Raw genomic sequence first — 16,990 nt, forward strand, 5'->3', positions numbered from 1 at the left:
GTTTATTGTCTATGACATATCAGACGAGCGTTGGAAATAGACAAGCTTGTCGCCTGTGCGTGACAAATTACTTTTTGGAGCATTGAGTTTGACGTTTGTCAATTATACGTTCAAAGTTGGAAACAAGGAAGGTTGAAACATTGTCGCCTGGTTTCTACAAGCAAAAAACCGTAGGTATCTGCCGATAAAAGTAAAAAGCGCGTCATCCAGTTGTTTTTGTCAAGAAATAAATATATTGCTCGTACCAATAATGATTGTCATTTTAGTCTGAAATCACTATTTCTTATTAGAAAATGTTTTTTTTTTACTTTCACATATATTGATTTACAGACCATACAATATAATTAGCAGGTATGAGTTTATAGAAAACAACATTTTATAAATATAGTTTCAGTTACAAAACAATAGAAAAACATCTCAAAATTCAATCTTTTTGGAGGAGGATTTTATATATTTAGAAGATGGTGGGAAGAATAGGATCCTTCCACAACTGAGCGTTGAAGGCAGTTTTTGCCGCGCACCACCACTATGTGGAACCTGTTGCGTTTCAATTCTTAAAAGGCCAGCAACGCATTCGCGAGCCCTCTGGCATTGAGAGAGCCTTGAAGCGTCGGTATCACTTAGACATTTTAATGAACTCTCTGAAAATGGACTTCATAAAATGTTATTTAAAAACTTTAAATAAAAAGTTCTTACGATTTCGTTTAGCAGAAACTTAAATATCTAAATCAATATACTTACTATCCTTTATCAATCGTGGTTTATTAAGTAATTGGTAAATACTTGACTTTGAATAGTGTTTTACCTTAGAATCCCATAATAGTTGTAAGTGGGTCTGTACACTTTAATTTTTAATACGTCATAAACGCCCACTTAAATATGCCGTAAGAACAGTTTATAGTTTATATTTTTTTAATCCATAAACAGGTAACAAAAATCCCTGGTTCTGATCATGGAAATAAATTCATTTGTGTTATTTATTGAGAAAGATTTACTAAATATAAAGTTTAACATTAAACTAATTTTTACATATAATTAAGTAATAATAATTAAATCGATTTGTTTATTATTTGGTTAACAATAAAAAACATTTTAATCCAACTATCTACATCTATCAAAGAAAGCCATAAACTGACTAAAATTACTTGAGGGGCACTTAGGGTAGTAAAACATTAAAACTTATGATACACTAATTATTCCACTGAGGAACTCAGATGTTAAAGCTCTCCTTGCCGACACCATACTTGAGGCGAACACGTATATTAACAGTTAAATTGTTATACCTACCCTCCGCCGCCGTTATAGTTAATATAAATGTACAATATTTTATTTTTCTTACTCAATTCATGTATCGATTAAACGTACATTAACTCGTATATTTTGGTCTGTGTTAGAGCTAGAGCAGTGTTGGCCTAGTGGTTTCAGCGTGCGAATCTCATCCCTGAGGTCGTAGGTTCGATCGCCGGCTGTGCACTAATGGATTTTCTTTCTATGTGCGCATTTAACATTAGCTCGAACGGTGAAGGAAAAAATCGTGAGGAAACCAGCTTGCCTTAGACCGAAAAAGTCGACGGCGAGCGGCAGGCACAGAAGGCTAATCACCTACTTGCCTATTAGTTTAGTAAATGATCATGAAACAGATATAGAAATCTGAGGCGAAGACCTAAAAAGGTTGTAGATATTTTTTAATATTATAATCACATACTATAATAATTAAACAAAAACATATGCAACGAATAATCAACCGCCTTATTACATTGGAAAAATGCTTTGTAGGCTTAACTGCACTAAAATCACGAACTGTATTATAATATTTGGGTAATTTTCGGGTGTCCAAAAATTTGAATTTTACGTTTACCAATACTTGACGAAACTACAGTAAAGCTTTCACGTATAGTGTATACGCTCTCTTAGGTATTTGTCTTGCGTGCTCAGATGACATTATACACTACACGGTAGTGTAATTGAGAACGAACGGTTATGTGATTCTACCAGACAGATGGAGTAATTGTTCGGTACCATTACCATACTTAGTGCGCTTTACAATTGCAAGTACTAAGCTACAGTTTGCTTTGTGTAAAGAATAGCAAATTTACACATTACATTAGTATTCCTAATACAGACACAGACAGATTTACATATGATAATTAACCTTTTTTATAGAACCAGACAAATGGGCAAGAGGCTCGTCTGATGTTAACCCAGATAAGCCTGAAACTAAAATTTTCTGAAAATTTTGAAAAAAGTTACATTATTTAGTTTATTAGATCTTATGCAACATAAAAAAAATTATGAGAAAAAAATTAAGTGTAAGGCTTTCAGGGAAACAGCCGTCCTATATGTAGGACAGTAGGATAATAAGAGGAATTAAAAGACCATTTATGACAAAACAGAATGTAATCAAAAAGTGTAGTTTATTAGATAACTATTGATTATATTACCCATTGTTATATGTAATTTACTAGATTAACACTATTTATGAATGATATGTTTCAAAACACTTGACACACACTCCAACATCACATTTCTTGCAACGTGTCAAACATTTTTTGTGACATTGACGACAGTGTGTTTGCTTCGATTGAGAAATAACCAGATGATTCATTTGGTCTTTACGACTATCAGCACGTTCATGATGGGAGGGTCGGCTAGGCCCTCTTTTGGCATTTTTTCTGTTTGATTCAATCAAAGCAATTGCTACCCTTCTGCGAAAGCCAAGATGATCCAGTTTTCCATGATTTATTTTATATAACTGCCATGCATTATGTTCGGCAAGATCAATCATGTGTGTGAGCAACGGCATGTACCATTTCTTACCTCGTATACCAATTCGGTAATGTGAAATATTTTCATCAGACCACTACAGACACTGTAATGCTCTTCAAGAGGAGAAAACTCTAAGAACCTTTTATTTAGAAGTGTAACTAGGGGGCGTACTTTTGTGTATTTGTCTTGCAAATCCAGATTATCATTGACATGAAGATGGCGAAAAATAAAGTCAAATCTATCCCTAGTCATAGCCGAGCTGATCAATTCATTCTTTGTATCAGGGGAGTTTTCCCAATACATTCTTCTACGGGGGAGCCATGAATAACCACTAACCAACAATATGCCGATGAAACATTTCATATCTTCAGTGGTTATGTCTCCAGGCAAATTCTTTTTGACAGCATATTTATTGCTCTCTGACACCAACAACGAAATAACATCTTCATCTAAGAAGTTTTCAAACCACTCAATTGGGCGCTTATCTTGGCAAGCGCCTTGAACATCTGGCCAATTCACGGGATTTTTTGCCAAGTCCCATTTTCTCCATGCGTAGGTACGCCTACGTTTAGTTCGACCTGTAGAATCAGAAGGTTCTTCTTCTGTATCACTCACCATAATCTGCCCTTGAATCATTACTTCAGCCGGTTGAAGCAGAATGTTTCGTGGCAAATTATTCAAAGTTACATTATCTTCTTCACCCGAATCTTCGTCAGTGAGACAGTCAGGATCAACAGGAGGAGGTAGAATACATATCAGTCGTTCTCTATAATCTTCTTCATTATCAGAAACATTTTCTAAAGCATCTAAAATTTCATGCGCAGCTAACGGTCTGTAAAGAAAAAGTTGTATTATTGTACTAAAATCATGTATATTATCCTACTGTCCTATATATAGTACGCTAGTATTTGTAACAAGTTATACGTAATTTATTTATATTATTTTGCTAGAATATTTATTTAGTACAAAAGTTAAGGTTATCAACTAGATATTAACACAGAAAAAAACAACTCACGAGTAAAATATAACTTTTTATACATACCTGTCATTTGCCATGTCTGCAACGCACTTTTATTACACACTTATAAGGTAAAATATAAGGTAAAAACTGTTAAAATAACTGTCTTTTTATTTTTTCTAATAAAGCTGACACGTTTCTTACTGCAAATCATAAGACTAAATAATCTTAGATAAAGAGGGTATTCTGATATTTTTTTTATTTCTACTGTCCTAAATATAGGACAGTAGGCTTATCTGGGTGATAGCCCATGGAAACTTACACTGCTAGAAGGCTTGTAAGTAGAGTTATGCTTTTTTTTCAAGCACCAAAAGTCGTATTTGTATAGTCGTAAATGTAATAAAAATCAAAATTTATTTGACGATTGAGAATTTGTGGAAGAAAAGTTGTTCATGTTACACTGAAAACTAGTGCCACATCATTGCCCTTTATTGATGATGAAGCTGATCTCCCTCTGCAAGAGACATCTATCTACTAATATATATCTATGTATATATACTTTTGATTCTGTGGAGTAATTGTTTTGTTTTCTAATTATAACATATATTATTTCATTAACGGATAGCATGCCTAGAAAGTCGCCGCCTATGGACACCTATTGTGAATAAATAATTTGAAAGAACACAAATTTTAGTTAAATTTTATAACACTGAAAAATATTTCAAAAGATTTTAGTTTTCCCTTAAGACTTTTTTCCTCTTGGCTTAGCTCTCATTGGCCTCTGGACTTTGGCCCCTTCTCCTTTAGAGTAATATTATAAAAGCTATATATAATAAATGTCACAAAACACACAAAAAGAATTCCTAATAGAAGTTCCACAATATAAATAAAATGATTCGACATAGAAAAATAACGAGAATTTTATTTCATAATATAGATAGTTGGAATCGAGAATGTTTTGTCAATGCTTACTAACGAAATCGTTTGACATTTTCAATAAACAAATCTATAGCAATAACGAATGACAAATAATATCAGCTCTACAGCATTGTGTGGTCCTATAAATCTTTATTGATTTATAAATTCATATTAGATGCTTAAAAATACAACCTTATTACTCGTTCGACAAAATTAAAATTATATAAAGGTCGGTCAACACATAATCTACTTTTAAGCAAAGGATAAGAATTTCGTGATAAATCTTCGCATAACTTTTTTCGTTCTACAGATCAAATGAAGTACAGCGTTTAATCTATGTTGTTTTGATTGACATTTTAATACATTTCTTATATATTAACAATATATTTAACTAAATTTTTAGGCCCGTGTTATGATACGAGGCACGAGCCATTGTTTTGACGTGGTCCAAAGTTAAGAGCGTGGCTCAAGAAAGAACATGATGGTGAAGCATTCTGGACACGCTCTTCTTCACCTAGGGGATATAGGAAAACGCACAAATGCCTGCGCAACACGGTTTTACCCAGACTTAGCGTAAATCTACCAGATACCATGCGTTGATCTACAGTACCACAAAAACGATGGCCTGGCGACATAATAGAAACTTCTGGCGTGAAATTAATGGCAATGAATCCAAGCGGAAAGTTCTGGAAGAGGCTTTTTACGGCGCATACTAAAATACACAAAACAAGATCTAACCATGAATTAATAACAAAACAAAACCAATTTGTTTTTTTTTTGACAAAAAAATTATATAAGTAACTTTACTTGAATCCGAGATTTCTTTCCCACTGACTAATAAATCGAAGGACCATATATATACCTTATAGATTTTTTATAGTGTTTAATATTAAACACAAAGCTTCATTCTCAATTTAATTCCAATAATTGCTCGCATATAAGCCACACGTGTTCCTTTGCTCTGTCTTTATAACGCTGACTAGACAATGTGCTATTGTCGTATAATAGCGTTATATTTCGCGTCAGTTTTGATGCTCCCACGGGGGGTAAGCAGAGCGAGACTTGGACCCATATTCGTAAGGAATTCTTGGCTTTGGCCTGCGAATATTGGATATGGTGTAGAAATTACTATTTTTAGAATTTCAAAGTATTCGATAAACCTATATTACTTTGTAGATTTAGTGTATATTTTTTTTAAATAAACCTGTCCTCGCCTGTCCTATCATGACATGTATATTTTGAATTTACGAATAATTTACTTTATGTATTAATTTTATTTTGCATATAAATGTTCTAACTGGACCAATTAAAAAAATTGTTTTACAATTAGATTATTATTTTTTTCAAGGTACACGTTTTTTAAAGTTACACTTATTGGCAGCAGGCTCATCTGATGTTAAGTGATAGCGCCGCCCACACTCTTCATGCCAGAGAGCTGGCGAGTGCGTTGCCGACATTTTAAGAATTGGTACAACGACTCTCGGGTGCAGTAGTATAATATGTTTATACCCTATACAGGGACAAAATATGTGTTATTTTCCTTGTGTTAGGTAACGACTTTGCTTTTATTTAATGTACATTTGTATCTCTACGCTAGTGTCAAACAAGAAATAGACTTCATTATTACTATTTACCTTTATCTAATTTAATTATTGTACAATGCTTTTGTTTTTTTTTTAATTTTAGATCTTATACCACATCCATTTCATGAACGATGTGAATACAAAATTTAAATGCAGTTATATCTGACCTTGAATTGTTCTCAGAAACTTTGAATACATTGGGGTCAAATCCCACGCATTTGCTAACTGTCGATACACATCATCATTGCCATATTAAGTAAGCAAAACATAAAATAACGGCAACATATTAATATTCAAGGGCCACTCCAACCTTTATATATAATTTTACAATACGTGTGTATGTCACTGAATTCTTCTCAAACGGCTGGACCGATTGGAATTATTTTTTATATGCGTTTACATGGCGCCCTGGATGGTTTAGATTCACAATCAGCCCGGCACTTGGCTCTGCACTGGGTAACTAGGTTTTTTTGCGATAGAGCAAATAAATGGCTGGTATATACATAAATCTTCTGTGAATTTGTTCGTAATTAAACTCTTAAACGGCTGGACAGATATTCTTGAATGTTGTTTGTTCAAGTATGTAAAGTATGTAAGACAATGTCTATCAAATTCGCGAGAGACATACTCATTTCCATTCCATTTCCTGACAATGTTTTAAATTCGCACATAGAAAGGTTGGACAAGCTGAAGCCAATACCAACACTGCTCTTTCGTTGACCACAGACAATATAATTTTTGTACATTAACACTATTCTTATGTTCGAAAATCGAAGATTTACTTAGACATTTGACGTTTATATCCTCATATTGGCAAACCTCCTGATAATGATTTCGTGTGAAGAATTTATCCCTTATCTACAAAAAAAAATGTTTATCGATACTTTAAACCACAACTGTAGAAAGAACACATCCTCTAAAAAGGGATTATTGCATTCAGAAAATATAGGAAATTATTCACAAAAACTCATTTACTATTTATTGGACGTACTCATTAATTTATTTTACAATACTTTTCATTACTTCCCTACGATTTGCTCTAGCTGTCAACTAATAATCTAAGCTTAACCTGACAGATCGATTTATCAATGCTACGATTTGAATAAGAGTTAATGTATTAGATTCATTTCACTAATTAAGAGGAAATACGACGAAGGGTAAAGTAATAATTTATTTCAAAAGAAAACGTCAAATCACGTACAGAACTTGCTCATTATACGATATAATTAATTGGTTGGAGGGGAAACTTTTCGGTTTCGAGAAATCGGTAACGACGACTTATAGTTACTAGATGAAATTAGACAGAAACGTGCACCTGACACTGTAACCAAATACTACAAATATCTATCTTTATAGTTTGTTTTAAGTAGTAAAATTGGTAAATTATAAATGGCAATAAGATGAAACTGTTTCTTATCTTTTTAATCCCTTCTCGTTAGTCGAATGTCTAATATAGAAATAAACTTAATAATTATATACTGGAGAATACCATAAACAAACGAATTTAATGTATAAAAATGACGATACATAAATAAAAACTAATAAATTGGTTAAATAGTGTATTTGTTATTTGTTGAAACACTTGAATTGTTAATTAAGCACCTATGCAGGTGCTAAACGTAAAACAGCATAAGTCAAAAATCAAACATCCTTAATATTCAATCAAAGTCAAAGTCAAAAATCATTTATGTAACACAATGTACACTTATAAAGGTCAATAAAAAAGTAATATACATTAAATGCTTCTAATTTGACATTTACTGCCAGTTCTCAAATCAAGGGCGTAGAACGGAAGAGAAGAACTGGCAATAAACTCTCCGCTACTCTTTTTAATCGCCATTTTTTTTTGTATTACACAACGTTTGTAAGGAGCTGCAACCATTACACCATGTTACACATGACATCTGAAGTAAATAAATAACAATAAAATAAATTAAAATCAAAGATTTGTCTCAGATTGTCAGATCAGCAGGAGGCATGGTGAAATAGGAGCACAAAAATACAGTATTTACAATATTCTTAACACAGTTATAATACAAATTATTAATAAGAAAATAAAACAAATTTAAAAAGTTTGGTTGTAATATAACTTCTAATATACCTGCTGTCACATCTAGCACTTAAAATAGATCAAAGAATAGTACTCGGATGTGAGTGGAATCGATAACAAAAGTTGAAGACAAAGTTTTTGTACAATTCGAAAGGTTAAATGATAAAATACCTTCCTTCTCACTTCAATAAAACATTGTTTTAACTCTCGAAGAGTGACTTTTGTTTTTGATGTAATGGCCTTTAACCCGGTAAAGCCTTGGACGATGTATTTGAACGAGATATTTTGCCCATCAACTTGAAATAGTTTTCGTTTCGCCACGAAATCTATTTCATTAGCTCTGGCTGTTTCTGTTGATAGACGGCATAGAGCCATTGAGGCGGTATTTGAACACGATGTTACATAATATCACTTATCGAGGAACTCATATAAGTAAAGAAGACATGTAAGAAGAGAAACTATTAACGAAACGACAAACTTCTTCTTAGAAAGTGGACTGTAGTTAGTATTGTCTTTGGTTAACATAGCTTTTACAATTGAACGAAAACAAGTTGTAAAATAATTATAAGTTTATAATAATACAAATAGCTTTAATCCGGTTAAAGAAGGTTTTCTTTTAGACTGTAGTTTTTCGATTATTCATACCTTTCGAACAAACATAATAAATTAATTTGCAACAGGAACAAAGGTTATTAACAAGTTACTGCCGTGTAATGCTTTCAAGCGGAAGGTGATTGAATTTTTAAAGGCACGGTGCCTTTATAGCCTGGTGAGTATTTACACCATAAGTTTGACATCAATAACTTAACTTATTATTAGGAAAATGAATATGACATTTGCATGCCTATTTTTATAAGGCTGTTTGTGTGGATTTTTATAATTAATCGATATAAATGTACCACTTTCGTTGAAAATGAATTTTCAAATTTATTTATATTTATTTATTTGTAAGCTTGAATATTTCAACCATATTGTAATTTTATATTACTTTTTAACTGCTAATACCGTTACTATATTTTCGAGAAAGGGTCCCTTCGAGTATTACCTAAGCAGATTTAGATTTTATGCCCCCCCCCCCACTCCTCCTCCTGTCATCAAAAGTAAGTAAAGCTCATAAATAATAGTACATATACGTATTTATTTTTTTGTCGGAATGCTCGAAAATGACATTCGTTTTCAAGCACAGACAATGTGCGCGTAATATGTGTAAAAAAAGTAAATAATTACTGTTGACGTAATCACTAAATATAAAAATCAAAGCTCATCAAATCACTATAGGGGGTATAGTGCTTACATATGAATGGCCTCAAATATCAAAATACCACGTTTAGTAAAAACATAGTAAATTTCAAATACTTAATCAATATTTTAACTGTATTTCGTAAGCAATATGATCTTTATTTTATAGTAAAAGATAAACAGAAGAGTAATTACGCAATAACTTATAGTACGACTCGTTTTGTTCCAAATCTCGACTCCTACGCAGATTTAAGTAGGTTTAAGTTGTTTATGCAGACGGTTATAGTATGGATATGATATTAAAATAGAAAGTACATATTTATATAATTTAAAACATACTTTGTGTTTTAAACGATTTTTTCATGATTTATGTATATCCAAATATTGATAAAGTATTTTTAGCAATTTCGAAAGTGAATTCGTTTTTCTCGTAGTTGCTCTAGAATCTCGAAAAGAGAATCTCAGAAAGAGAATATCAGAAAGAGATTCTGTTTCTGAGAGCAGTGTGTGCCTAATAGCTTCAGCGTGCGATCCTCATCAGTGAGGTCGATCCCCGGCTGTGCACCAATAGACATTCTTCCTATGTGCGCATTTAAATTCTCTAGAAATTTGACAGAAAACATCGTGAGGAAACCGCACTTGCCTTAGACCCAAAAAGTCGATAGTGCGTGTCAGGAACCTACTTGCCTATTAGAATGACAATAGATCATGAAATAGAATACAGCATTCTGAGACCCAGACCTAAAAAGGTTGTAGCGCCACTGATTTATTTGTTATATAAGAGATTCTGATTTATAAATATTCATAAGGATTGTTCTATCATATCTAGAATATACTGAGTTCTAATGAATCTTGAGTTGGATATTTTGTGATGAGCAACTACAAGAGAAACGTAATCACACATATCATACTGATATTAATTAAAGTGAATGTTTAAAAAATTACAGCTTTGTTTAACGATTTCATTTCATCATCATTTTTCGTCTTTGCCTATATTAACTAATTACGGGTATATAAATTGACGTGATTCTCCAATTTGTTTTGATTTTTAAAAGTATAAGTTGTGTGTTCCATTGATTGAACTCTAAGTGTGCTCTGTACTTAGTCTTGTCCATAACAGTCTACCTTTAATATCCAATTCGTCAGCACTATGGCGCCATCTCTTGCGAAATCTAACCTTATTTGACGTATTGAATAACTGTCTAGCACCAAATAGCCATTTTAGGATTCGCTATTGTTAGACGATAAACATTTATTTAATTTGTTTTCAGATTAGAATGATGGATGTTTACGAAATGCTATTGTTTCGGCCTACTCAAATATAATTATATTTGAAATTTAGGCAAGTAGTTATTACTTTATTCAAAAGGTTTGTGTACTTATATTAATATAGATGATAAAGGTTTTAGTCAGCAGTTATATTCATATTATGTTAGAATAAATTTACTTGGTAATAAACTAACTATCTCGTTAAGCTATTTAAGTGATTGAAGTTGTCTTGTATGCCTCGCCTATAAAAAATATCTGAAAAACACATGCAATTCACTATTTTCTTTACTTTGCTCGTTGTTATACCAGATATTATAATACTTCTGTTAATATCATAGTTTCTAAATATTCTCCATATCTTCTATAGCATTTATCATGGATGGTGTTCATAGGAGTTGTTCGGTCTAATACCTGTAGCTGAGTTTCATACGTCAAGGCACGTCACCTCGACATCCATCGTTCCACAACTTTTTGTTTCACCGCTATGTGGAACCAACTGTATTTCCGAACCACTTCAACTCAGAGTCTTCTTCTTCTTCAATTCCTGTAAAGCCGGCAACGCACCTATAACATAAAAAAATTACCTTTTCAAGACTGGTAGTGCCATATGGGCAATTTAAGAGTCAACACTTAGCAATATATATGACTTAGGTATGTAAGTAATGTATAGGAGTATTGCATTAGCCAATATCACGTCATAGTTCGCGCTAAGTCTGAACTCGAACCATCATCATCATCAGCCTCTTCATTTGGTCCATTGTACTGCAGTACTGGGAACCAACTTCTTTGACGATGTCGTCAGTCCACTAGCTCATGTGTCGCCACGCGGTCTTTTGTTCTGCCGAAGTCTCCATTCAAGGAGCCTGTTGGTCTATTTGTTCTGGTCCATGCACGCTATGTTGCCTGGTTACCGCCACGTATATGTTGCGACAGCCCCCACAATGTAGACGCTGGTCTTCTTACGAATTACCTCATTAAATGTTTCTGTCAATATCATATCTTAGTTCGCGCTAAGTCAGAAGTATAGCCCAATAAACTTTTAAATTAATAAACACTATCATTCCACTACAAAACCTCAATTACCCGATTGACTTAAACTTCTAAAATCCAGTTTAAAGTAACGTTCCGACATTCGTTAGCACGCGCCTGCAATTATAAATCTCTGTTAATTGCAGACGGCTCCAACAGAGCGATTATTCAGGCAACCTAAGATATATAGACTGCAAATTCAAGCCTGCAAAAGCATTTCAACTTTTACAGGAGTAATAATATATTGTCTTCTTACTGGACATAGATAGATGGCATTTAACGAGTTACAAAGAGGTTTTAAGACGTTACACTTTTAAAATTTAAGTTTCAGAGATATTCTAGAGTTTACTAGGTTTATATTGTTTTCAGTTTGAGTAATATATAAGAGAAATGCCGCAGCATTGTAATATGTACAAAAAAATCTATTTTCTAGTGTTTATTGAAGATGGGCAAATTGTTTTTGTCAGAAACCAACTATCAAACAGAATGTACACAGGCCTTTATTCATAAACAGTTTTAAGACTCTCTGAAGAACATAACAAGTCTATCTGTATCTTCTACCGCATTTACCATCGCACCACCTGCAGCTTAGTTTCATTTTCGGACGTCAAGGCAGAATACAAAATATCCTCCGTATCACCTCTATGTTCGTCGTTCCACACTCAATTGAGGAGCTTTTCTTGTGGCATCTCTTGCCGCGCACCACCACGATGTTGAACCCACTGCCACTGAAGTAACCAATTCGAGGGTCAAAACTAAGGGTCCTTCGAGGAAAGAGCGCACCAGTTCTTAAAAGGCCGGCAACGCACTTGCCAACCCTCTGGCACTAGCTTGTCATCAGGATAGCCTCCCGCCCGTTTGCCTCCTATTACATAAAAAAGTAATTGAAAATAATAATAATTTTTTCAACGTATAACAGGCTATAAATATTTGCGTCGTTATCTCAACGCTTTATAAAGTATAAGCTTAATTTACATAAAGCTTAAAACCGTAATTTGTAAATACAAGTATGTCTTAATTGTACATATACAATCCAATATTCTTATTTAATCACCTAATTCCACTAAACATAGGTGTAAATGTACGAAGAAACAGCAAAGAATTGCCAATAATCTCGCTAAATACCGTCATAACAATTTACATACCGCTAAAATAACCAATTTAACTTGGTAACATTCTTAACGCCTTCTCACCGAAATAAAGTTGTGTACACAAAATACCGTGGATTATATTTAAGAAAACAAACTGTGTTTTAATGGAAAGTGGACTACATACAGTTTTAGTACATACCAACAATAATATACCACATATTGTTAATACTGTTTTGCGGCACTAGATGGCGTTGATAACACTTCAGTACACTAATAATAATACCAATCTTCTTCTTATCCGGCACACTCTTGATAGAGTAGTAGCTATGTAGTAGTGGTATTAAAAGTGGCAGATGTGATGCGTTTCACGACGTTTCTCCATCGTTGCCTATTAGAGGTCATCCTACTACATTGAGTGTACCTCATATATCAAATATCAAATAGCTACCTGTTTTGCTTTATATTATAAGCCTTTTTTTGCGTCTGAGGCGCAAATTAACTGTTGTGATCTCCGACAGAATGACCAGCGCTGTGGAATACGTCTGCACCACAGCATAATGCTGAGCCAGAGCCGTTTACAACAACAACACACACATTACACACTTAAAATCTACCGTATTCCTTTTTTTTCTATCCATAATTTATTGTTATTTTTTATTCTGTGTGTATTTTGTTAGTAAAAGATGTTATGTCTATGGATTTTAATTCTAATAATTTTACATTTAAACACGTTTCTATTTAAATCTTCTTTTAGGTATCTGTGTGCTCTTTTTTGGCAAAGTCCTTCTCCAAATCCTCTCTGCACTGTGCACTGAACCACTATCTGCGATGTACCACCATTATGTTTGTTATGCACCTTCTAAGTGGTCTTCTTCTTTGCATTTGTTGTATTTTTGATAAATATTAAGAGCAAACTCGTTATAAAAATAGCATAGTAAAGTCAACAAATTCTCGTCATTCCTCATTGAATCATTTCAAATAAAAAAGGCCGACAACGCACTCGCCTTCTGGCATTGACATTGTCAATGGGCGGGGTATCAGCCTCCTGCACGATTGACTACAGATTTATAAAAAAAAACTGTTATTGTGTATATATAGTTCTAGATACAATAACATAAAGATATCAAAAGCGTATTATAATGTGCAAAATCTATGATTATAAATGTTTAATATCTATATACTACGAGTATTAAGAATTAAAAAAATATTAGCTAAATGACATTGGGTACAAATCTAGAAGATTTTAGTTTAATGTAAAAGCACCTTTAGTACAAAACATATATAACTAAGTATTATATAGTATACATTGATTTCTACTTTACGTGTTCATTCTGGTAAAACAATCCTAATGGTCTATTGTTTTAGCAAATGTTTTAAGAATAAAAGGATGATGGATGTTTCTTAAGATTGGGTTTGTTCTCCGCCTACTTTCATAAGCTACTTTAAGTTAGGGAAAATGTACTGTTTATTAGAAATAACGAATTAGGAAAAAAAATATAAAAATTCTCCGACAATACTCTAAATGCACTAAACAGAACAAATAACAAAAATGGTAACCATGGCAACAAATAATAACTTTATTCTACATTTTGAAAATTTTCTTTTAATCATTCTGTGTCTGACGCAATAAAATTCTTCTAATCATCTATATGTCGTTAAAAGTTCAATTTAATTTTACTTTTACTATTGTTCATTCCTTCACTAATAGAACGCAAGAACTTCGGGTTATACTTTATGGTATCAAATACAAATTCTTATTCTTTATTCTCAAGAAATAGGCTTTATAAAACAAAACAATCCTTAGTTATGACCCAAAAAGCAGTTATCACCGAATACCTTCAAAACAAAATGAAATCTCGGATTATAAGCAAAATGCCTTAAGCCCCTGTAAATTAGCTACTGAAACTTTTTGATGTTTACGCGATGTAACAACTTTTCTAATTTATTCCAGCGAGTACTGGTAATAATTTATTTGTTTAATTGTATGGAAATCTCGAAGCCGACTTGGGTGGACGCATTTTTTAATGTTTTTTTGATCGAACACGTCATCGATCTTAGGCATAAGACATGCAGTTAATTCCTTTAACATACTAGACAGTTGGTCTTGTATATTGTACACATACAAAGAAAAAAATATGTACAGCTGACTAAACCAACAAAGTTCCTTATACCTATAACTTACGTACCGCAATAAAGATCTCATTTTCGAAGTTGACCTTCAGCATACATGTGTTCTTTCTATAGTGCGTACATTGCCCTTAGCTCTTCTCTACCGTGTAACACAAGGTTCTACAAGTTATCCGGATTGCAGCATGCTATAAGTCCAAAGAAGCTCAGATCAGGATCCTTTAGCAACATATTGTAGAAAGTCATGTCGTGGTCTTGTGGTCTAAGAATTGACAAATTCGTTATTTTTGCTATCCCGGGAATCCTGAGCATATGCATCCAACACAACATTTCAAAATGCCCTTGAAGTCCGGTGATGATGGCTGGCACAATTCAAGCGCCGTATAACATAGGCGCGTATAACGTTATAGGGAACACTCGACCAATCTTACCTACTAGACTTGCTTTTTTAATTATAACTGAAATGTTTCGATCTTTATTTATGACCCTGATAAAGGCAAATCAAACGCAACTGATATGGTGGACCGATTCGTCTATTTAAACGCACAAAACAAAAGAACGCGTTAAACCGCGTCATTCTTATTCTCGCAATAAATAAAATTGTAATGTAGTCAGACTACCAAACACATATTAATCGCCATAACATAGTTATATATTTTTTCCACGACGAAACAAAGTTTTAAAAACTGTATTTTCTATAATTGGCTATAAGTCACTACTAAATGTAAGATGTTATTATATATTGAACGCTATCTATAGGTCAATAAGAAAGAAGAATCGTAAAGTTTATTGTCATTATAAAAACTACAAAGTTTATGTTGTATCATTAAAAATAAACTTGAAAATATCCACCACATTTCTGTTGAGATTAAGGAATGTAATTTTTCAAAGTGTTTTCGTCTGTGTAATGGTATAACCACGTACAATGTGACTACAATTGTCAAAGGCTCAGCGATTTGCATATCAAAAAGAAATAACAGAATATACGCGAAAATACAAGGATTCATTTCATACGAGTTACTTAGGAGCTTAACTTGTCATGTCAAGGCATTTATAATTTCTATTTTATACTTTTTAATTATAATTTATTAACTTCGTTTCAGTCTAATACGCTTGGTTGGATGTTACCTATATTAAAATAAAATGCTCTCTGATAAATATATAATTCTTATTCATGCTGATGTTCTGATGCTATGTGGATAAAAATACCACTATTATCTTAGCCTACAATACTGTTGATTTTTTTGTATTTATAAAAATATATATATATGCCTTAATTCTCTTTTATTTAATATTGTGTGATATTGCAATGGATTGGTATAGAATGGATGTATTTCAAATGGATATCCATTTTCAGAATCAATGAGATTACCAGAATAATTAATATACTATAATATATAAGACAGAAGTACGAAAAGATCTACTTTATCTGTCAGCTTGATACTTGATACATGACAGTGTATATACAAGGTTCTGGAAATGTTTCTTTGACATTGTATCCATCGGCGGTGATACGTATAACTTAACATCAGGTGAGACTCCTGCCCGTTTGCCCCTGGTATATAAAAAAAGGCATGAAGGTGACACCCGTTGATCTTGAAATTTAAATAACCGCGCCAAAACGGTCATATATCAAAAAAACAGGATAGAACACGTGACGACGGCATGCACAAACATAATGCTTATAAAATATCAAACCACATATCAATCTATAATCTACACAACAAACTAATGTGCGTCTAATGTAACCTTAAGGATCACGAAAAGGACCTCTAGAGATACAATTAACATACAGAAGTAATGACCAATATGTTAAGTGATATGAGAAAGCATAGTAGCTTCATTTATCAGCTTTCTATCGAGTGGTGGAGTTTTAAAGTGTTAATCATCCCATCAGTAGGTTTATGTTCGTAATAATTCCCCGTTGAACAATATGATTAAAACAGCTTTAAAATATTTC

Source organism: Pieris brassicae, chromosome 2 (assembly GCF_905147105.1).
Source record: "Pieris brassicae chromosome 2, ilPieBrab1.1, whole genome shotgun sequence".
NCBI classification, from domain to species: domain Eukaryota; kingdom Metazoa; phylum Arthropoda; class Insecta; order Lepidoptera; family Pieridae; genus Pieris; species Pieris brassicae.